This window comes from Ambystoma mexicanum, chromosome 10 (assembly GCF_040938575.1).
Source record: "Ambystoma mexicanum isolate Mex_15411 chromosome 10, UKY_AmexF1_1, whole genome shotgun sequence".
Classification (NCBI taxonomy): Eukaryota; Metazoa; Chordata; class Amphibia; order Caudata; family Ambystomatidae; genus Ambystoma; species Ambystoma mexicanum.
In genome coordinates this window covers 325,817,223-325,841,313 of record NC_090932.1, presented here as the reverse complement: position 1 = coordinate 325,841,313, position 24,091 = coordinate 325,817,223, and positions in this window count along the sequence as shown.

Here is a 24,091-nt window from a genome sequence, read left to right as displayed (position 1 = left end):
TAAAAAGACATAGGTAATGACTTGCTGTCTGAAGGATAAAGAGTCTGTCTTTGTGTGGAAGATAAAGGACGCGCAACTAGAGGTGGTAAACCACTTTCCTTATTTGAGTTTCACCATTTATAATCGCCAAGTCAGGAAATTACATTTAGACTTTGTGAAGAAAAGTGCATTGCCTTTTGCGCCCAATTAAAGAGGCTTGGCAAGAGATATGGAATGTTTTGCCTAGAGTTGCTAATCACGTTTCGTAAAACTAAAATCTTGCCTGCCTTGCTATATGACATTGATCTACTTGCCTTTGAGGAAGTTGGCAGCTGGCAAGTTTTGGAGGGTCTAATATGGAGAGGTGCTTTGGGCCTTCTGAACTGTGCTCCGGCTGCAAACATTCATCAGAAGTTAGGCTTGAACTGCATGAGAATGTGGCCAGATTGGAAAGCCTTGTCATTTTATAGGAAGATTAGTCTCCGGGCCCATACTTCTAATTGTTTTAGATCGGAATACAATATTAAATGACAGCAGCTCGAAATGCTTTTCAAAATGGTTTCAGTCTCGAGAATGTCCATTGCAGGAGCTGGTTTGTTCTAGGGACCTTCTGGACTCATCTCCTCACAAAATTAAAAAGGCTCTCTGGGAGTATGACTGGATCCGAATCACAGAGACCAATATGAAATATGCTTTACATCACGATACATCTATGCTTACAAAACCTGTGGCAGTCTCTGAAACATACATCAAAATGTGTCTGTGTCCTCTTTGGCAACAACATTTTTAACGATTACGAATAAACCTTCTCCCTGCTGCAGAGGTGGAGAGGGCGAGGAAAGTTATTGAAAGATCAGAACGTAATTGCAGGTTCTGCAAGAGTGCTGGGTTGACTAAAATATTGAAGCATCTCTTATTGATCTGTCCAGTGACCTTTCCAACTAGATTAAAACATTTTGGGACATTTATTTTGGGTCGTAGTCTATTAAGTGTGGATGAATTCTGGAAAGAGATCTTAGATGGTAAACAAGTTTCTTTGATTTGGCCATGCTAAGATGAGTATTTGATTACCTTACATAAGAAATGGTGGTGTGAGATTTTCTTTTATATGGATCTATTTTCTGCTGTATGAATTACATTTTTACATATTTTTAAAATTATTGTTTTAATTGTGATATTTGTATGATTTTTGATATTTGTGTAAGGCGTTCATGTAAAAACCAAGAACACAATAATAAAAAATAAAAACAAATATATAATTTCTGAAGATGGAAGACCCTTGTCAATCAGGGAGTCTGGAACAGATTAACCTGTGGCAGACTGGCTTTCCTGAAAAAAGGACAAAGGGAACGGAGAGGCCAGCTGACTGGGGATTCACTGGCAACACCTGAGGATGTCTGCTGACTCGAATCCTTTAAGAATTAATCAAAAGTGAGTATGACAATTCCTCAAATGTTATTTATTTATTTATTTATTGAGCATTTGTTAGGCGTCTATACAACAGAATGGTGTTTCCAGGCGCCACAAGGCAAAGTGGGGAGGGAACAGGGTAGTAAATAACAGTACCAAAAACAGCAAAAATACAATTGTGGTCCTACTAGGCCTTGTGGCATTCGGACATGCAAGTATAGTGAAGAGAGTGCAGGAGATTGGGAAGGGAGGGGGAGGAGGAGCGAGGTATGGACAAGTGCTGGTGGGAGCCCAGGAGGGAAGTGTCAATGGGGGTCAGGGGAGGAGGCTACTGGCTAAGTGCTAGGGTGGAGGAATCCCCAGGGTGGGATGCACAGCCGCCAGGGCAATGCTGAAGTGGGGGGCTGGTAACCTGTGAGATTCAAGAAGGACCAGGCCACCAGTCTCAGCAGCAGTTGGGTGATTAGAAGGGAAGGGAAAGAGTGAAAGGTTTTGCGAAATTTCCAGAATTTAAGGCGGTCTGGCTCAAGTCTGAGAGATGCAGGGAGGCTGTTCTAAAGAGAGGCACCAGCCGGAGAGAGAGACCAGACCCCCACTCTCTGCTTGAAGAAGTGTTTGACAAGCAGAGAGTTAGAGGAGCAGAGAGCAGGGAGGTATTTAAGGGAAGGTTGGAGATAGTGTGGTCCCAGGTCCCAGAAGGTCTTGTGGATGATACAGAGGGTCTTGAATTTGATCCTTGCGGCCACTGGGTGTCAGTGGAGAGATTTTAGGGCTGGAGAGGTACAGTGCCTGGGCTTAAGGCCAAGGATAAGTCTGGCAACCCTATTCTGGATTAGGTGAAGGGGCGTAGGGAGGAACGGGGAGATTGAGGAAGAGGCTGTTGCAGTAGTCCAGCCTAGAGAGGACCATAGCTCTGGAGACATTGAAATTCTGGGGAAAGCTAAGGGAAGGAAGAATGCCTCTAAGGAAGTGAAGCTGGAAGTGGACCTTCTTGGCAAGGTCTAAGATGAGAGGGGTGAAGGAGAGAGCAGATTCAAAGAGGACCCCAATGTTTTTGGCCTCATAGGATGGTGATGGTGAGGGTAGGCCCTCTACCCTTACGAGATAAGTCTCCTACAATCATTAACTGGGAAGGTGTTTTTCAATAGGGAGAACTCATTCCAAATAGCATATGTTGACATTTTGGTCTGAAATGAAACAGTGCTTTCTCACTTTTTTTAAAGCCAAATGTGTTTTCACTGCAATAAGAACCACTAGCATTTGTCAGAGCTGTGTGCGCTATAAAACACTGATAGCCTATTTATGCAGCTAAAGTGCAGTCCTTTGAAAATTAAATCCAATCAAATTGCACCCAGAGTGTTTTTACAGGTGCGGTCAACAACTTAGGCTGTGATTCAAATGGCCAAAATCCATTGCCTAACAGTGAATTCCTTGATTACCTGCGACCTCTGAAAGCTACAGATACTTCAAAGAAGGCCTTGGGAGTTGAAGTGATTTTAGCTCTGTCCCTTCAATTCCCAAAGGAAAGGATGATATGATATGATAGGTTATTTATAACTCGCTTAATACCCAGAGGTTTCTAAGCGCGGACCCAGGCTTTGAACCTGTGGTGCCCTGTGTTGTCTTGCTTCCAAGGCGAGCATGTTGCCCCTGAGCTATCCTCTCGAGACAATGTAAATTGCATTGTCTCTTCTCACTTGAAATTGCACAGTAGGGGAAGGTCTTTGCACCTGTGGGACTGGATCTGCGAAGCAAAGTGGGAGGGGTACTCATCCCTTTATTAAAATTTCATAAAACTGCTTTCCTGTGTTGGGTGGGTGAACCAATATTATGTGCATTCTATGTTGACAGCGCTTCGTCCCTTACCCAAACCTACAGAATTAGATGCAATTCATGATAGCGTACATTAAAAATGCAGGCACATACGAGCACCCCACAGAACTATATTTGCACAGGGATTTGACATTTCTCTGAAACCAATACATCTTTTTGATATTGGATAAAATAAAAGTTTTAAATGTGTTTGCATAAATGCCATTTTTCTTTGCAACCTTTCTCTGATACCAATCTTTGTTTTTATCGCTGGAGAAAATGCAAGTCTAAATTTGCTATTTATTAACAGAAACTACTGTTATGTAAATGTTAACTGAAGAGAATTTTACTACACTGATTGATAAGCAACAAGTTTGTTATGGAATTAAGGGTGCTGCTTAAAGGTGGCATTGTATTATTTAAGATAAGTAATATTATAAATATATTAACTTGATATGTGGTGTAACTGCATGTGTGTAGTTTCTTAGTGAGATGTCACAGGCAGGCCAACTCTAATTGTGCACACAAGTTATCAATGTTCATGTATCACATTGAAGTGACTTCCCCAGCATTAAGAAATGAAATCACCATTGATTTTCTTTTATTTAAAAAAGTTTGAGTTTTAACTATGAACAAAGCCTATTTTTTGTCCCAAAATTGTGGGGTGGGAGTATTCCAGGGACTATTCGATCTGGGATTGCCATTTAGTGAAGGGAGCAGCATATCAACAAATATCTCAACAAATATCTCAACAATTTGAAGGCCCTTGTGATGGAAAAGCAGGTGTTGGTGACCCTCTGAAGGTCTCACTAAAGTGTCTTACTAGAAGGCAAATCACTTGGGCCCACAAGAAGTATGTGCAAATGGAACATATTTTGTAAATGATTTGAAATGGAATGCAGGACAGAAATGTTTGTGAAAAAGAGTCAATCAAAAGTGTTGTTTGGTGCAGATGCACTAGTCAATTTAATTATTGGGCCCATGAGCACCAACACCCATCATGGGTACTGCATTGGAAAATATATAGTGACCATTGCAAACACCAGTTGAAACTTTCATCACAAAGTTATTCCTTGATGAATAAAACCCACTAGGACTATTGAACCCCATAGATGTAACTTAACCATCTGGCACCAAGTTCTCATTGAGTACTGTCCTGTGAAATATACTTCCTAGAACTAAATGACGAATGATAAGAAATAGTCTCCACCAGGAAGGATGTGCCTCAATAATAATGCCACTCGGAAATGCTTTCCTCAAAATATATTCCATACCAGTGTGGCAAATGTAGTAATAACATAACATGACATGAGAAATTCTGTGCCAGGAGCACTAATGCTATCTACAATTCTGTGGCCAGTATATAATAATGGCCAGTAAAATCATTGTACAGAAGAAAGTGGGCAACAACTAAAGAATTGTGGAATATCTAGAAGTCAAACACTGATATAATGATCAGTGAGGACACAGAGTTACTAAACAGTACTAGAGGCGATTACTGTTATTAAACACTGCCAGAGGAGTCACCAGGTAATTTGGTGTATGCATACTGGTATTCTGTGTGAGCCACCAGAATAGTGAGCAGCATATACAGGTCAGAATGGAGAACCTGGTAATGGATATGTTTTCAAACGCTAAGTCACAGAGATGAAAATATCTAGTATAGAGCAGTATCACTGACGGTGTGTGAATGGTGTACCTACGAGAGGGTATTCTTCTGTCCTCCTTTTGCCCAGGACCTGAATGGTATACAAAGAACCCAGAAACTCTTTCTTGAGGAACAGGCCTTATGTAACCTCATCACCAGTATCCCTTCAGAACATAGACCTGCTTCTCCTCAGCCAACTATCTGCCTCTTCCCTTTCTGCTCACCTTTTTCTCTTGGGCTGAAGCCTTTCTTAATTGTCTTAACGTTCATATGCCGTCTACCTTCATCATGCATCTTAACTAAATTCCTCCTTCTACACACTCTTCCATCTCCCTTCTCTCATACCCTTCAGCCCCAACTTAGTGTAACTTCAGCATCCCACTCCAGCCTCCCTTTCTTCCTTCTTGTCCCTGCACTCACAACCCTGAGATAAGATGCTCATGTGCTTCCAGAAGCTCCACCCTCATCTAACCACCTCATATACCACGCAACAACTGCTCCACTAGCCCACCTCCTATCACTCTTTCCAATTGGCTTCTGAAATACACAATCCCTCTGCAACAAGTCTTCCTACATCACTGACCACGTTGACTTTCATCACCCTCTACTTTCACTTCTTGCTGTCACAGAAAGATGCATCTCCCCTCATGACTATGCTACACTTACAGCTCTCCACACTGACTCTGCCACCTTCTCCCACTCTACCTGACCAATTGGGAAGGGCAGTGGTGTGGGGTTCCTTATCAATAAGGCCCTCAACACTGCCCCTTTACCCCCGTTTGACATCAGCTCTTCCTCTTTTGAATATGCCACTATTAAACTCCCCCCTCCTACTCCTATCAATGTTCTGGATCTCTATTGTCCCCCTGGTTTACTCAATTTCATCTTCCCTGATCTAACCCTTCTCTTTCAGTCACTTCCTACCAACATCCCCATTGTCATGCTCTGGAACTTTAAACTCCTCAATCCTTCTTTAGCCACCTGCCTTGAACTTAAATCCATCCTATCCTACCAACCCCTCAGCAACCAGCCTATCCAATCCGGTGGGAGCACTTGTAATCTTGACTTTCTCTCTAATTCACCCCCTTATCTGACTTCACAGTAGAGGAGCAGGTGGATGCCTTTTCTCTAATCCCTGCTCCCTCGCCTCTGTCTTTTTGGAGTAACAGACGAATAGCTACAATTGTGAACCCATGCAAAAGTTTTTGCGACATGTCCATACAGCGTTGATCATATGAAAGATGATATGCGATCAGACAGCCATTCAGAAGATCCCCTCACGTTGAGACAGTGGATGGAATTCATCAAGAAGAATGCCCACTACCAAAGTGCCAGAATGCGGCTATGGGAATCATGGATGAACGCTAAGTAAAAAGTCTAACGAAAACAAAATGATGCCATGAAGAAACCTATGTTGAAACTGTAGGAAAATACTTAAGTCTGATGATGTAATTGAAGCACGAAGAGAAACATGTATCTAAAAATGAAGTAATGGTGAAAATAAGATGATGAAGTAACTTGCTGACCAATAACTGTAAATACGCTGTAACGCAAGGTTGAAAAAACCTATAGAAGCTTGCTAAAAAGAGGTATATACACAACATTTAGGACGCATATTGGAAGAAAAAGGATGAGGGCCCATGTTAAACAATCAACCCAGCTACCTCAACATATGGAGCCTAGGATTGCAAATCAAAGAATTAATGAAGACGCTGTTTTCATGTGCAGAATAACGGAGTACCTTGGCCTGGGATCAAGGAGGCTATTTTGAGAGATGGGTGGATGGCAGAAAGGGAGTCGAATGAACAGACCATGTGTGTGAGACATTTTTCTGCCAGGATTAGGAGAGACAAGGACATTTGGATATGCCAAGTGTTGGACAACGACGAAGGCAAAAGCCTATGTGAGGTGGAGTGAGCACGTCTCTAAAGGCCAGAAGGGGTAATTGCACCCTATTTAATAGAATCAAATAGCAGTAATTGAGAGGCTGAAATGGACAATATTGTGGTCTCCAAACACGTGATGAAGAACTCAAAACAAAGGCTATTCATTAGAACTTTGAGCTAAGATAGTGCTGTGCTCGCACTCCCTCGAATGTCCCAGAACTTTGAGCAAACTACGAGATCAACTACAAATGAAAGTCTTTGGCTCAGAATTCGGTTGATGACATATGATGAACTACTTGGGAAAACAAAGCACACGTTGATGCAGCCTAAACACTTAGGTTTCGTTTTCACTCACATGCTGCTAGACGAGCCGATAGTCCAAGGTTGGCTAGGGTTACCAACCAAATCAAAAGGCCTGCGATGCACTTTCATATATAATGTTGCAGTTATTAGTCTGCTGCTATACTCTCTGCTATAATCAGTATGTGACATACACAGAAGTAGCTCAGGGTGTGTCCTACAGACAAAGGACAGGCAATGGGATATTAACCCATACATAATTCTATAAGTAGATATGTTCCTCTAATCCAATCCCTCCCGGGGAGTGGTTTTATGAAATCCCATGTAGGATGATGTCATAAATGCATATGTGAAAGTATAAAAACTCTGTACAAACAAAATGATGTGAGAATATTGAGCATCTACTTTGATAACTGTTGTATTTCCCTGCTTTCTTTCATAGAGAAAAGCAGAATTTTACCATCTTCCTTTTGTCTGTCTGGTTATTTGGTCTGAGATAATTATTGGTAATTCCATGTAGCACATAGAAGACGCTTCAAGGTGCTAGAGCACATTTGGTAGTAGTGCAGATAGTTCTGGTCTAATGAGCTAGAGTTAGGCCCTGATCCAGACCCCGGACAATCGCCAGCTCCTACCATTAGCCAGACAATCGCAGAGTTTCCTGCGAGATCACAGTGTAAAAGAGCACATGTTCAAGATGCAGTTTGGTAGGTCCCCCTTGGATGAAATTCCTGTCTGGTTCCTGCTTGTGCCACGCTGACTGAAGGTGAACTGGTCGATTGTGGGGGAGTTGATGCTGAGGGATTCGAGTTGAATAGCGGATGTGAGTAGACCATCGAAAATGGTAAAAGCTAAAGGGGGGATTGTATTGTGGTGTGTTGAATATATATATATAGAAAGATTAAGTGGGTTTTTAGTGATTATAAGGAAAGTAATGATTACCTCAATTTTACGGGCCCATGAGGGACAGAAAGAATACACGCCATAACTCCATATATGAGTTTTAAGGATTCCTGGGCAAAGAGCCAAAAAGAAGGGCATGTATTAAACTCTAAGATGTAGTCAATAAGCGATAAAATACTTTTACTGAGAAAAGTAATGGAAGATGTGCATAGGGGAACCGATTTAAAATACATGTGAATATGGGGTATGCTATGTCTTTATAAAGCATTCTGCATGTTTAAATTGATGGATGTAAAAAGACAGTAAAAATAAGTAAATAAAATAGATTTTTCGTAAATTCTTAAAACAAAATATTGACCTCAATCAGAAGGTTAAAATTAGATGAAATTAGTATACAAATAAAGAGGAGAACTTTGAGATACTAAAAAGCAAGAACGATATAAAAATAATTAATGGAAAGTGTAAACATAGGAGCAAGAATAACAGTGCTACAAAAAGTTTTCCAAATATTTTCATTCACGGATTACAAGCAGCGATTGATGGTGCTTGCTCAAAAATATTAAAACAATATATTTAATAAACCTAGAAAGAAGAATAACAGATTGGGTAACTGTTGACAGTCTGAATTGACCTGTCACCATAAAAGACACACCGCTTTTACACCTATGCAGAACATTGCAGAGATATACAGCCAAAATGAGAAAATATTATTCTGAATGGGTCAAGGGCACAACTAATAGAGCACTTATGTTGTGGTCTCAAGAGGGTTAATTATCAAAGCCGGTATTGTGTCACATGACAACATACTTACATGCCACTCATAAAGGAAAGAAGTTAGAGAAAAGGTTGGCAGTTTTAGAACTCTGGAAAATGTACCTGAGTGAGAAAGAAGATCGAGCTGAAAGGGAGTGTGTGCTAAATCAGACTAAAGGGGAAGATGTAATACCTTTTGCTCCTATTTTACCTCCTTAAAAGCAAGATGTAAATACTGAAGAAAAAGGATTCGAAAAGAAGAGGAGAGATTAGAAGAAGAGAAGCACAAAGAGACAGTAGCCCAAAGACTGAAAGTATGTAGCTTGCTAAGAAGGCGAGAGGAAGGGCAGTAAAGTGAATTAAGGAGAAGGAAGGAAGAAATTAACAGGAGTAGGGGATTAAAAGAACATGAAATTGCATATTGGTGCTGCAGAAGCATAGTGCCTATAGAAGCACAAGAATGATTGGAAGAAGAAAGAGGGTCACAACAGCCTGAAAGGGAGCTGCAAGGAATGCTGCAATCAGCATAAGCGGTTGGGCAGGACACAGCAGAAATATAGCAGAGGCTTGGGGAATTATATAGGCAAATGAGGGATAAAGGAGGTTATGGAACCCAAGAGAACAATGAAAGTTCCTGATAAAAGGGAACTGAAGGTAGCTCAGGGGACGTCATAACAGACAATCATAGAATAATGTCCTTAAGTAGGTTAGATATTGACATTGTAGAGGAAGAGGACAGCGAACAAAAGCTGGAGCATAATGATGTCAGATGCAGAAAGAGAGGATAATGTGAGGGTACAGAGAGAGGGCACATGTGGATTTTCAAGAGAATCAAGAATAGATAGTGAACTAAAGACTCTGGGTAAGTCTCTCGTAACCAGGACTAATGTCTGGCAGAGGGACTCCCAGGACCCCCTTGTTAATTTGCATATTCAAGTAACTTTGGGTCTCACCCTAAATTACTGGGGGAATCCAGACGTGGACCCCTTGCTCACTACTCTTAGAGAGACACAGCTCCTCCCTACTGATGAGGTCCAACCAGACCGAAACACGTGTCTGGGGATGCTGTTGGAACTCTTGTTCAGAGGAAAATTGCCTAGCATTTCGGTGCTGGACTGCCCCAGGGCAGGACAAAGACTGATATGTTTGGGATATTTCTTCTCTGTGAAAGATAGTGAGCTAAAGACTCTGGGTAAGTCTCTCGTAACCAGGACTAATGTCTGGCAGAGGGATTCCCAGGACTCCCCTTGTTAATGTGATGGAAAATTGCCAATGTCAGGGGTTGTCATGAATACGCAGGTATTTTGTGGGACAATTAATTTAGTTCCATTCACAGACGAATTACCAATTCCTATAGGTGGACATGACATGTGTGTGCCATTATAATACTCTACATACACACCAGTAAACATACTGGGGTGTGACTTGATGACAAAAAATAACATGACAATATCTTTTACTGACAAAGGAATAGTGTGTTCTACTGCAGTAATACATTATGTAAATGTGATGGAGCTCATACTGGCATTTACAGGAATGAATGCTCTATGAGGAGTATCTCTAGACGAAGAAGTGTTTTTGTATGGAGTGACTATCTTATTATCATAGTTGCCTAAATTGATCAGCAAGCTATTGAGAATGCCTGATAGGTTTTTGTTCAGGCCAGAGATTCCTGGGATGATAAGAAAAGGCAGATTATCCCTTTAAAACTAGAAACAGCAATATTGAGAGAAGAGCAAGTGATACTTCATGGGATAAACAATGAGGCAAGGGATGGAGAACGGTGATAACCCTCCATGAAGGATACAGGTTAACAGATTTGACAAATGAGGAGCTATTTAGAGATGACTATTCAAATGATGAGTTAGTATTTTTGATAAATCTTACTTATTGTATTAAAGTAGAGAATATAGAAATATAGCAGAGAATGGCATGGGTAAAAAATAAACCGCCATTTTTTCAGGAAGAATTGGAAAATTACCAAGTACCTTATGGACTAAAAGTCCATATGATGTGGGTCTGCTGAAAGGAGTGGGAGCAGTAAAAATTAAGCTCAAACCAGGACTTATTCTGCCACATGCATAACAGTATCCCAGGTCCAGAGAAGCTGATGAATGTATATTTGAAACCATATCTGCTTTAATGAAACAAGGAATTTTGGTACCACCTGATTCTCTTTGTAACACGGTTGTGTACCCTGTCAAAAAAATCAATGGAAGGGGGGGGGTTGCAGAGATTTATCCAGGACTTGAGGCCCCTAAACAAAATAGTTGAAGCAGAATTTCCCTTAGCTCCAAATCCTGTGATGATATTTTGCAATATCCTATCGAAAGCAAAGTATCTCATTGTTGTAGATTTTAAAAATGCATTTTTCCATATTCCCCTTCATGGAGACTCACAAGATTTGACTTCCTTTTCATATAGAATGATTCATTTGAATCACACTCGTTTTCTTCAGGGGTATTGTGAGTCCCCATCAATTTTTAATATAGTCCTTCAGATAGACTTGTGTAATGTTCAACGTGAAAGAATCATAATTCAAAATGTTGACAACATTTTGGTGTGCAGTGGGACCGAAGAAACATGCAGATAAAACTCTGTCAAACTCATGACTACACTGGCAGAGAAAGGGTACAAAGTAGATAAGGAGAAATTACAATATTGCCAAAAGAGGTACTGTATATAGGACATTTGATCTCACACAAAGTGAGAAAAGTGACACCTGGAAGGGTAGATGCTATTACGAGGACTGAACAGCCAAAAACAATGACACAAAATGCAACTGTTTTTAGGCCTATGCAATTATTGCAGTGGCTGGGTCCTTGATTACAGTACATATATTCAACCACTTTGAAAAGGACTCAAAGAGGCACAGATGACTAAAAATAAATTAATATGGACACAAGAGATGACTGAAGGATTTCATTAATTAAAAAAGGTGATCAGGACAGCACCTGTGTTAGGGATTCCAAATTACAGAGAAGAATTATACCTAGTCACTCATTCAAATTGAGATGTTATGACAGCAGTGCTTACATTGAAAATAACATTAGAACATGGTCATGAACCATTGGCTTCTTATAGTGGGATCTTAGATCCAGTCATGAAAGAACATTATCCTTGTGAGCAATCTTTGGAAGTGGCTGCCTTTGCAATTGAAAAAGACTCAAGCATTACCATGGAGTGTTCAGTAACATTGTTCGCAGAACATGCATTATTTGCAATTGTGGAGAAACCTAAAAGCACATAGACCACACAAACAGCGCCAGGCTATGAGGTCATTATCTCAAAACCTGCAATCAAAATTGTTAGGTTTAGCACAGTGAATCCAGCAATGTTTATAGCTGAACTAGTGGGAGATGATGATGTTATGCATGATTGAACAATGTATACTGAGTGTTTTGATGATATTCCCCCAAGTTAGAGAACATTTTCTAGGGAGGGGGAAGTGGTCTTCATTGATGGGTCATGGAGAATTGATCAAAAGACTGGGGTTAGGCATTCAGGATCAGCAGTGGTAAAGCTGAACCAAGAGGGTACATTTGAGGTAATAATTAGTAGGAGATTGTTCCCAAATTACTCAGCACAGGCTGCAGAATTAGCCGCACTTATTGCCGCACTACATAGCTTTAGAGATGAGGAAGTGACGCTGTAATCTGACTCTGCCATCATAATGTCAACTGTACATTGAGTTTCCCAGACACTATAGCAATTGTAAAATGTGCAGCACATTCAAAGAGAACAGAGTTAATCTCTCATGGAAATGAAGCTGTAGATCTAGAGATAAAAAAGCTGCCTATTATCCAGCCACATTTGACAGTGAAGTAAAGAATATAAAGCAGGCAACAGGGCGATGCATGTTGGTTAAGGAAGGATTTAATATGATGTCCAGTGTGCAGTTAATTGAAATACAAGGACAAGCATTGCAGGAAGAAAAAGAGTTATGGAAAAAACAGGGATGTTCTTTATCCCCTACTGAGGCAGTCTGGAGACAGGAAAACACTGGATTGCCAGATATGTCTCTAGCACTATTGAGGGTAGCGTTGAAACAGCTTCACTGCCCAGTTCATGTTACTCGAGAGAGTCTAGCTGCAACAATTGCAGAAGAATGGTTTGTACCAAACCTATTTGAACATGTAGAACACATCATTATAGACTGCACTGTGTGCCAACAATGTACTGCAGGACACACTCTGTGAACAGTGAGAGGAGTAAATCCCAGACTAAATGGACTATTCCAGCATCTACACATATATTATGTAGATATGCTGCAGACATGCTACAGCTATAGATATATGATAGTTGTAGTATGTCTCTTTTCTTGATGGATCAAGGCCTGTCCATGCAAGCACCCAATGCCGTGTGCGCCTCCAAGTTCCTTGTGCGTGAAGTATTTCCAAGATGGTGTGTGTGCGAGGTTTTGTCATCCGATGATGGACTGCATTTTGTAAATTAGTTATTTGAAAAGATAGTTCTGCTTAGGTATTAGACACAAGTTTGTTTCAGTTTATCATCTGCAAGCAAAAGGGATTTTTGAGGAATGAAATGCCTTTTGAAAGAGAGGATAGCAAAACTAAAAGTCACATTAAAGAAGGGAAGGCTCCATTGCCCACCGCTTGTGCTATATGTGTTGCGGAACCAGCCAGGCTCAGATCACCGCCTTACACCCCATGAGTTGGTGACTGGATGCTGCATTAAAGCTCCTCTGGCTCCCCCAACAAAGGCAAATACAGAGGTCCATAGTGTAGTAAGAGCTTTAGGGGATGAAATGCTTGATTATTTGAAAACAAAGAATGCAAGTGTTTCTTTTATATCCCAACAGTTCCAGAACTAATGGGCGGGGTCACAGGAAAACAAAAAAGACAATCAGCCCATTGATTTGGAAGAGACACTCAAACAACTTAGCTTGTACCCAAGAGATCTGCTGCTTGTGCGTAAATGTGTGCACACCTAGAGTACTCCTTATTTTGAAGGCCCTCACGAAGAAGAGGAAGTAAGCCCTACCCCTGTTAAACTACAAGGAAGAAGAGTGTGGACACATTTGCATAACATTAAACCCTACAAAGGAGAAACCTTAACCTCTCCTGCAGCTACTCCTACTGAAGCAAGTGAAGAATTTCAGTGAGTGCAAACGTGATCCATAACCAAAAGCCAAGAGAAGGCATAGAAAGAAGAAGCAAAACTTTTACACCAGGGTTTTCATAAGGACAGATGGACTTGCAATGATCCTGGAACACCTTTCTTAGATTAAGGTCAAATAGACAATGGTACAGAAGCAGAAGAAGTCAGAGGAAAAGAAGAATACTTTATGTCTTATTGTACCTATTGTCCATATGCTCTTACTTGCAGTATTTTCATAAATATTACAGTCTTACCCAGCTTTGATACGTAGATATACTGATATTGGGCCTCATTACACGGACGGCGGTAAGGGTTAACGGTCACCGTTAATGGTACCGGTGACCGTTAACCCTTACCGCCTTACTACGAGGTCCCTTTGCGGGCTGGAGAATTTAACGCCTGCTTTCTGCAGGTGTTAAAAACCAACCCGCAAAGGGACCAGGGAGCTAATTACGGTACCGCAATTTGCGGTGCCGTAATTAGCACCTTCCCTATTCCCATTATGCCCTATGGGGCAAAAATGGGAATGGGGAAGGGCAATGGGGGAAGAGGGAATTACCGCCCCACCAACCTTAGAATAGGGCGGTAATTCCCCTTTCCACCAAGGCGGTGCCAGTATTTTACCGGCATGGACCAAGGTGCTAATAGCACCTTGGTCCACCGCCGTCCGTGTAATGAGGCCCATTGTGTCATTTTTCGACAATCCTAAAAATAACACTATTGTTTTAGGAATTATATTGACGATTATTTTGCAGTTTTTGTTACAAGTTCATAACTCATCAATAATCGACAAACTTGATATATATATTAAACATAATCAGAGAAATGGAAATATTTCAAGAAGTAAGAACTGTAGCTCCATGAAAGAAATGTACGATACAGAGGATAATTATTGGTGCTTTTTGTGGCATTTTGATTTTAGCTGCTATCCTTATTACATTGGCATTCACACACATTATAAGCAGTGATGAACAAGAAATCCACCAGTGTCCCCATTGTCCCTGTTGTCCCCATTGAGAGTCCAAAAACCCCACTACTTTCTGATATTAAAAGACATTTTTCTCAAATAAAAAGAGATGCTGAGGAAGACAATTACAGTATACTTAGATAAATCAGGTAATCTAACAAAAAATCTATGATACCAGCACATGAAAGAGGTGGGAGAGAGAAGATCAGAAGAGAGTGGTTACGTCTATTCTTTAGTACTATATGCCATGAATGCAGCAAGAACATTTATTGCAAGTGAAATGCCTTCACACAATGCAAAATGTCTCAGTAATCCAGCTGCATGTACCACCAGAGGGCAATTCGAAGGAAAATGGGTGACTCTAAGATGGCGATCAAGACAGGTGTTTCCATGCGAAGATCCATATGTGAAGGCAAAAAGAATGGAGACTGGAATTGGGAGGACAAGCAAAAAAATGTATCTATCCCTTCCAGCATGGAGAACAAATGAAAACAGTTGAAATGAAACTGCTCAAACATGACTGAAAAATCAGGAGAGCCAGGATGCTGAGAGAGAAAACAGCTGTTGGTCTATGGGTCTGTAGCAACCTGTACTGGATGGGAAGATAGACTAATATCTTGCCCTGTACATTTGTTGAAGAAAGAGCAATTCACAATGTGCAAAAAGTGAATGATGAGTGCCTGAAATCAAGGGCCAAATATGCAAAACTACTAACATGGGTTGACAACGAAGCAGGACATGGGCATACATTACAATTGAATAATGCAGCAATCTGCTCATGAATAATGGCATGGTCTATGTTGGAAAGAACAAAGGTTGTAAATAAATAATTGAAGTGCCAGGAATGAATGGAGTAGCTGCAGTACTAATGGATCGATATTGGGCCTGCGGATCCAGAACCTATATGCAGTTGCCTAAAGATTGGGGAAGAGTGTGCTTCATTGAAAATGTACACGTCCCAACACCAGTGATTCCCCAAAGTGACATTCATATTGAGGAGTTTCCAAAAATGAATGAACACCAAAGAAGAGAGAGATTATTTCATCTCTGTCGACTAAAAAGAGAGAATTATTTCTCATCAAAATCAATAAAGGCCTATGAAGACATTCCTGATTAACACAAATTATTCAGCAAGACCACCATGATAATGACATCTATTTTTATAGAAGGACTTCAAACTGCTGTACATGCCAAGTGGTTTCAGATCACTAGGTGGCAATTGCTGCAGACAATTAATGCAACAATAAAAGGATGTAATGCAATCCAAGAAGAATTTAGAGCTACCAGACGGATGACCCTCCAGAACTGATAACAGCAATGGAAGGAGGGGTCTGTGCCAAGGATGCGCCATTGAGCTGTACGTTTATACCATCTCATGATGGAGAAAATGGAACCCTTACAGAAGCAATAACAATGTTAACAACCCCGGGATACAAAAATGGAAGACGAAGCTGATGAGATGGCATTAGATGATTGGTTCTCATCTTTGTTTTCATGGATTCCATCTTTCAAATTACTCGATTCAGTACTAATGTTAGTGTTGCTAGGATTCTGTCTCACAAGGATCATCTTTGCACAATGTCAGAAAACAGGCAAGAAAGCTACTGTAATGAAGATAATGATTGACATTAACAGTGGCACGGGAGAAAAATGCAGTTGGAAGAAAGCACTCGAGAAAACGTTAAGAAGAGTTCTCTTTCACCTCCAGGAACAAGGTTTTACTATACCCAAGATCGGAAGAGGTATGTGGGACAATGGATAATCTGTTCACCAGCAAGTGGATTGTCGATACATGATCTGGAGTGTGGATGAACACATAAATAATGCAAGTCACTTGAGCAGGGTGACGAATATGTTGGTCTCAAAGAAAAGAAAATATGACGAGATGATAGAAGATGAAGCAGGAATTACAGAAGCGGAAGAAATGAAGGGTATGGTCGAATTTTCAACCAGAGGGGGGAATGTAGAACAGCAGGTGGATGCCTCTTCTCTAATCCCCATCCCTCACCACCATCTTATTGTAGTAACAGACAAAGAGCTTGGGAACCCATTCACACGTTTTTGTGACATGTCCATACCATGTTAATTATATGAAAGATGATATGCATTCAGACAGCCATTGGGAAGATACCCTCACATTGAGACATTGGAAGGATGTCACCAAGAAGAATTCCCACTGCCAATGTGCCAGAACGCAGCTATGGGAATCATGGATTAATGCTAAATAAAAGTCTGATAACAACAGAATGATGTCATGAAGACGATATATAAACCTGTGTTGAAATGATATGAAACTACCTAAAACAGAAGATGTAACTGAAGTACCAAGAGAAATATGTATCTAGAAATGAAATAATCATGATAATAAGAAGATGAAGTAACTTGCTTACCAATAACTGTTAATATGCTGTAATGCAAGGTAGAAAAACCATATAGCAGCTTGCTAAAAAGAAGCATATACACAGCGTTTAGGACAGGCAATGGATGACGGCCCGCGTTAAAGAATCAACCCAGCAACCTCAAAATACAGAGCCTAGGATTGCAAATTGAAGAATTAGTGAAGAAGCATTTTTTTTGTTTGCAGAATAAGGGAGTACCTTTACCTTGGATTAAGGAGGCTATTTCTAGAGATGGGTTTAAGGCAGAAAGGGAGTGAAATGAACAGACAATGTGCGTGAGACATATTTCTGCCAGGATTAGGAGAGACAAGGACATTTGCAGAGGCCAAGAGTTGGACAACCATGAAGGCAAAAGCCTATGTGAGGTGGAGTGAGCAGGTCTCTAAGTGCCAAAAGGGGCAATGACACACTGTTTAATAAAATCAAATAGCAGTATTTGAGAGGCTGAAATGGACAATATCGTGGTCTCCTAACATGTGATGAAGAACTCAAAACAAAGGCTATTCATTTGAGCTTCGAGTTAAGATACAATGTGCTTGCACTCCCTTGAATGTCCCAGAACAGTGAGCAGACTATGAGGTCAACTAAAAATGATAGACTTTGGCTCAGAATTGGGTCGATAACATATGATGAAGTAATTGGGAAAAAAAGAACAAGCTGACGCATCTCGAACACCTAGGTTTCATTTTTACTCACGTGCTGCTAGACGAACCGATAATCCAAGGTTGGATAGGGTTGCCAACGAATTAAAAAAGCCTGCCATGCACTTTCATATATAAAGTTGCAGTTATTAGTCGGCTGCTATACTCTCTGCTACAATCAGTAGCTCTGGGCATGTCCTACAGACAAGGGGCAGCCATTGAGATATTAATCCATATATAATTCTATAAGAAGGTATGTTCCTGTAATCCAATCCCTCCCAGCAATAGGTTTTATGAAATGCCACGTAGGTTGACGTCATAAATAACATATGTGAAAGTATAAAATGATGTGAGAATATTGAGCATCTACTTTGATAGCTGTCGTACTTCCCTGCTTTCTTTCATCGAGATTAAAGCAGTATTTTACCATCTTCCTTTGGTCTGTCTAGTTATTTGGTCTGAGATAATTATTGGTAATTCCATCTGGCACATAAAAGACGCTTCAAGGTGTTACAGCACATTCCCATTGAAACCTCCACCTCTGATCACTCCATTGTTCACTTTATCATCTCAGTTCCTCCACCTTCTACTCCTCATTTCCCCTCTTTAATGACTAAGAGAACATTTAGGAAGATCTCTCTTGCCCCTTACTTTGATGACGTGAGGACCTCTCTCCTTTCTCTGTCCCCTATTCACACCTCTTCCATTCTCCGTGCATTCTCTGCCTTTCACTATGCACTTATGACTTCACTTGACCAACACAATCCTGTTCACACATTCACACCTTCCTGTCGCCATGCTCAATATTAAAACAAGCATGAACCTTGACATACAATGCTAGCACAAATGAGAGAAATCTACCCTACACCTAAGCTGCAAAAATTCTGTTGCTGCCCTGGCAGTTGCACTGGACTCTGCCAATACCTAATCTCCTCCCTTCGCAATCTCACCGTAAACTTTCATTTATCCTCCAATCTTTCCTAACACCAAGATCCATGGCCTCCTACCTTTCCGCTAATGACTTGCTCACTACTTTTCCTCTAAAACCTCCTCTCTCTCTCGCCAACCCTCCTTCTGGCCACCACATCTCACCAATCTCTTCTACCCTCAACTACTTCTCCCCCTCCTGTCCTCTTTAATTAGCACCCATCCTTTGCAGTGCCAACCCATCTTGCACTCATACCAACCTTTTTTCTCTCAAAATGGTTAAAGACTTAGAGGGACATCACAGTTGGGCGGTATCCTGACAGTACTTCCGCCAGGATATCATCTAACGCAAATAGCGCCAGATCCTGAGTTGCAACAAGGCTGTAAGTCTCCATTTTTATAGAGTCCCAAAGGACTCTATGGGGCATTTTCAGTGCAATTAGCGCAGTGCTAATTTCACCACGCTAATTGCACCGGAAATGGGCGGAAAGTCAACAGATTTACCTCCAGCTGAGAGCTGGAGGTAACTCTGCCGACTTTCCACTGAATCTCTGGATTGGTCTGAGCGGTAATGCAGCAGTAATAAGATTACTCTTGTATTTTTGTACTTCTCTGCCCAACCCGTGAAGAGGCCCTTAGTTTCAATCATTTGCTTGTATCTCACTGAGCTCTTTAACCTCTCTCTCTATTCTGGACTCTTCCTTCCCTACTTCAAATCTGCAACTGTCTTGCCCCTATTGAAGAAGCTCTCTGCTGACCCAAACATCCTAGCAAACTATCGTCCAGTGTCTCTCCTTCCCCATTATTCAAAAGTCCTTGACTGACTTGTCATCAACCACATCACTAACTAACGTGAGGATAATGACCTTTGAGAACCACTTCAATCTGACTTCCGTAATAAGCACTCCCCCAAGACTCCACTCATGCATGTCTCAAGCGTTCTCTCTAATGCTCACCACTCCATACTCCTTTGAACCTTTTTGCCACTTTCGACACTGTCAACTAGTCCTCTCCCATGCTTGAGGACCTTGGATTTCACAAGTCTTCTCTTGTCTGGATCGCCTCATGCCTGGAAGGTCGACCCTTTCAAATTTCTTGGAACTCGCAATCCTCGGACCCTACCTCTCTCCGTGTTGTCGTCCCCCATGGATCAGTCATTGGACCTCCGCTCTTCACCATCTATACCTCTGCCATAGGAAGACTTATCTAATCCGTTGGCTTTCCCTATCCCGTGTTTGCAGATAACACTCACATTTGTTTATCATATCCCTCCTTCACCCCAGCCATCTCAGAATGGATTATAAACTGTTTCACTCCAATTCGTCACCGGATGACTCTCTGCTGACTCATGTGGAACTGTTCAAAAACAGAAGCCGTCTTTTTCCTGAATGCCATCTCTCCCCTCCGCTCTCCTATCTCCTTCCTGCCTGAACTTCTTGCTCACTCACCCAAGGCTCACAATCTTGAGGTACTCTTTGATAGTGACCTGCGACTACAACAATTAATCACTACCACTACTGCTGCTCATATTAACCTACTCAACATTTGGAAAATGTGTCCTTTTCTTCCTAAACACTCTACAAAACTCTAATCTCCACTCTCTTGCTCAACAAACTTGACAAATTCTCAAGCCTACACCTTAGACTTTATCTATACTCCTTCCTCCCTCTAGAAAAAGACCTCAACTTTCCTACCCACACTCTCTGCAACCTACCCAGATCCTCCCCAACTTCTACCTGCTGACAAAATGCTGGTTGGCTCTCCATGCACAACTGCTCTTTTATGAAGTTCTTTCTCTAAGTATAGAAAGCTATCAATGGTCTTGTTACTCAGTATCTGTCTGATAGTATCCCAGTTTACTCTACACTCAACCTCACTGTACCATACACTCCCTGTTCCTCATCTCACTCCGCTCTTTCTCCCTACTTGCACCGCTCCACTGGATCCCACTGTCCATAACAAGCACAACCAGCCGCACTGTGGATCTCTTCAAAGCTTGGCTTAAACTTCACATACTTGCTGAAGAGAGATCTCCCTCTGCTCTCTCCTCCTTCCTCCCTACCTGACCCCACCACTGCCTCCAGTGACACTTGATAATGCAGTTTTGTATATTTAATGTGTACCCCTGTTTAGTTTGAAACAGTTGCCCCCTTAGTTTAACATTACCTTTGTACGTTACCCATTTTCTTTATATATATATATATATATATATATATATATATATATATATATATATATATATATATATATATATATATATATATATATTTTTTTTTGTTTTTTTTTTTTGTTTTTTATTTTGAATTGTCTCTGGTATATGTCCCATTTTTTTCACCCTCATAAACCAATTCACCACGTGTTCTCATCTTTGTGGTATTGTACAGGGACTCTTTGTTTTATTGCCTCCACCATCTATAAAAGTGCTATTGGAAGTGCTATTAGAACACCTCCCTGTTCTTCAAATAAATACAAATAAATACAAATAAACCTCCATATCCCAAACTCCCTGCAGACCAACATATTGTTAAATGAATCAACCCAAAACAAAAGTCCTAGGCAACCTGTTCACTCCAAAAGAAGCCTACCTAATTTAGAGCACCTAGGCTCCTGGCATCAAAGAAGTCAGATTGCACCAATTCTGGAGGTAGAGCCGTGGCATTGGTGACCTCAGGTCACCACCCATAAAAAAGGATTATCCACCACCTCTTTCGTACACCCCTGGAAGAAATAATCTCAAAAAAGTCCTTAAAATAAGCATGTTTTACTAATCAAGAAAAATTCGTAATGATGGCTGCGCTCAAAACGATTTTCAGAAATTCCAACAACAATTTTGCCTGACTTTGAGAACATCTCTCGAAACATATCACATACGCCTGTGGAAGTGCTACAGTACTGCTATAGGCAATTTACTGAGCAGAAAATTACAAGTGTTCCTAGTGTCTTATGAACTTTGTTGAACCAAAGAATACATATAACTCAAAATACATTTATGGCCTAAGTGCATATGTTGTTGATGTTTATTGTAGTGTAGGTGTCACGAGAGGGTTTTAGTGTGCAATAAATACACAGAACAGGCTGCAGCAATAACTCACGTCCAATATTTACAGTTCTCCGTGCCGTTAAAAATGTTGGCTCAAATAGAAATGGCTCGGGTATTATGAAGTGGCAGAGTTAAGGCAAAGTGCCCAGTGGGCAGCACCTGACAAAGGGCCTTAGGTGGGTGGGTCATGGAGGCGGAGCTTAGGGTGGGCAGAGTTATTTTCGGTAACAAGTGCACAATGGCGAACCTTCGAGGCAAAGGTTATTTTTTTTTATTTGTCTTTATTACATTTGCCTCTGTTTAGGGGTATGACCAAATGGAAACGGCTGGGCCTTCTTAGTAGGCTTTGCTATCAATGGTAGTATTGGATGGTCAAGCCTGAACCTAATGTTGGAAATGAACATGTTTGAAGGCTAAGGGCAATAGAGAATTACTTGCAGCTTATCAAGACCACTCAATTTCCTAGAAAAATGGCTCTAAGGAGGTTAGTTGGGTCCAATGATTGATGACTGACACACATGAGTATGTGGCAGGGCAAGTCTAAAAAAGAAAAACAAAGAAAAATGGGGGCCTTATGAACATAGGTAATGGGAAGAGGTCACAGGATAATTCCTACAACATGCAGATCCGTTTTATGCATGGCCCCGTGTCCTTACCCCAGACATGTGAAATATCATTAAACATCACAGATGTAATTAAATGAGTGCACCCAAGGTTTACACAAGTACATGTATAGTCACATTCTTTTTCCTGAACTGTTTCAATAACAATGTATATACTTTCAGGTTAATTTATTATGGGATCTGTGTACTTTTCAAGGCATTGCTAGAAAGTAATTATTTACCCTTTTGATTACCACACCTTAAAAAATACTGATATGAAGTATCCCTGGGAAGATATGTGGTCAGGTTCTTACATCTCCACCTGGGACAGAATCCTGTTTGCCATTTAAATAAAGTGTTTAATCCTTGGCAAATCATGCAATCTCACCATGCCTGAGCTACCTACATTGGGAGCCCATAAAAGAAATTCAGTTTGCAACATTTTCTATTCTCAAGTGTCACTAAACTCTAGCTAATTATAATTATTGGTTATTTAAATAGTGCTTTCGCCAAACCACTACACATAGAACATATTCACATACAATTATCACCCAAGCAAAGTTGGTACTGATTTATCGACTTCGGAAGGATGAAAGGCCAAGTTGGCTTTGCCAGAATTAGAGTCTTCGGCCTGCAGATCACACACATGTTGCAGAAGCGAGTGCTCAACCCACTGAGATACATTGTTACATATTAATAACATACTGTCCATTCATAAAGTGCACAACATAAGCTCATCTTGTCTTACACATTAACACCTCTTAATGATAATACTAATGATCCCATACAGTACTGAAGATCATGCCAAGCCATACCAAAGGAATTAGGGAGTCTGCATGTTTTTTGTTGTACAGGGCCTTCAAAAACCCAGCAGGCCACAAAGAAAAATCTAACAGTCAGTGCCTCGGATTCCTAACAGTCCTAATATGTTATTTCACTGTACTGTGCATAAGCTAAATGCCTTTTGCCACAAATGATGCCATAAGAGGTATGCTTGTATGATGGCCAACTGTGTGTGCCACACACTGTTTCAGATGTGCCATTGCCATTGGGCCTAAAGTGGCCTGCAAAATATTTTTGTCAAGGGAAGGTGGCTCCCTCTATGTGGTGGAGGGGCAGGAGGAGGATGGGAAAGGAAGCCCCCAAGGCCTGGGAACGGATGTTGAAGGAGTGCAGCTTGGACAGAAAAATCCAGCAAATCTGGGCTGGACCCCAGGTGATGGAAGTTGTGGGCCCAGCCAAGGTAACCCACAAGGTCGGGAACAGGGGTGGGTGGGAGCTTCAGAGTGGTACACAAAGGCTTAGAAAAGGGGAGAGGGCCCCAGGGGATGAGATAATAGACCCAGTCCCAGTGAACCAGAAGGCGAGGGAGAATGGAGCAATGGGGGCTAGAAAGCAGAAGAAATTCCACAACATCAGGACCGAGACACAAGGGATGGGAGTTGGGCCAGGCCATTAATCCCCCGGGGCTCAGGTCACAGCAACATGGGTCAGTGAAGTGCGCAATGCAAGCAGGAAGGGTGTGACACGGGTAACATTTGGTTTTCCTGGCTGCCTGCGTGATACGATTCTGCAGAAACAAACTTCTCTCCTCTTTGCAGTGTCTCCTGGGCCTTCAGCATGCACAACCCTTCCAGAACATTTACAGAGTGCAGACCATGACCACTGGCACCCTGCTAAATATGGGTCCTGAGGCCATGGTA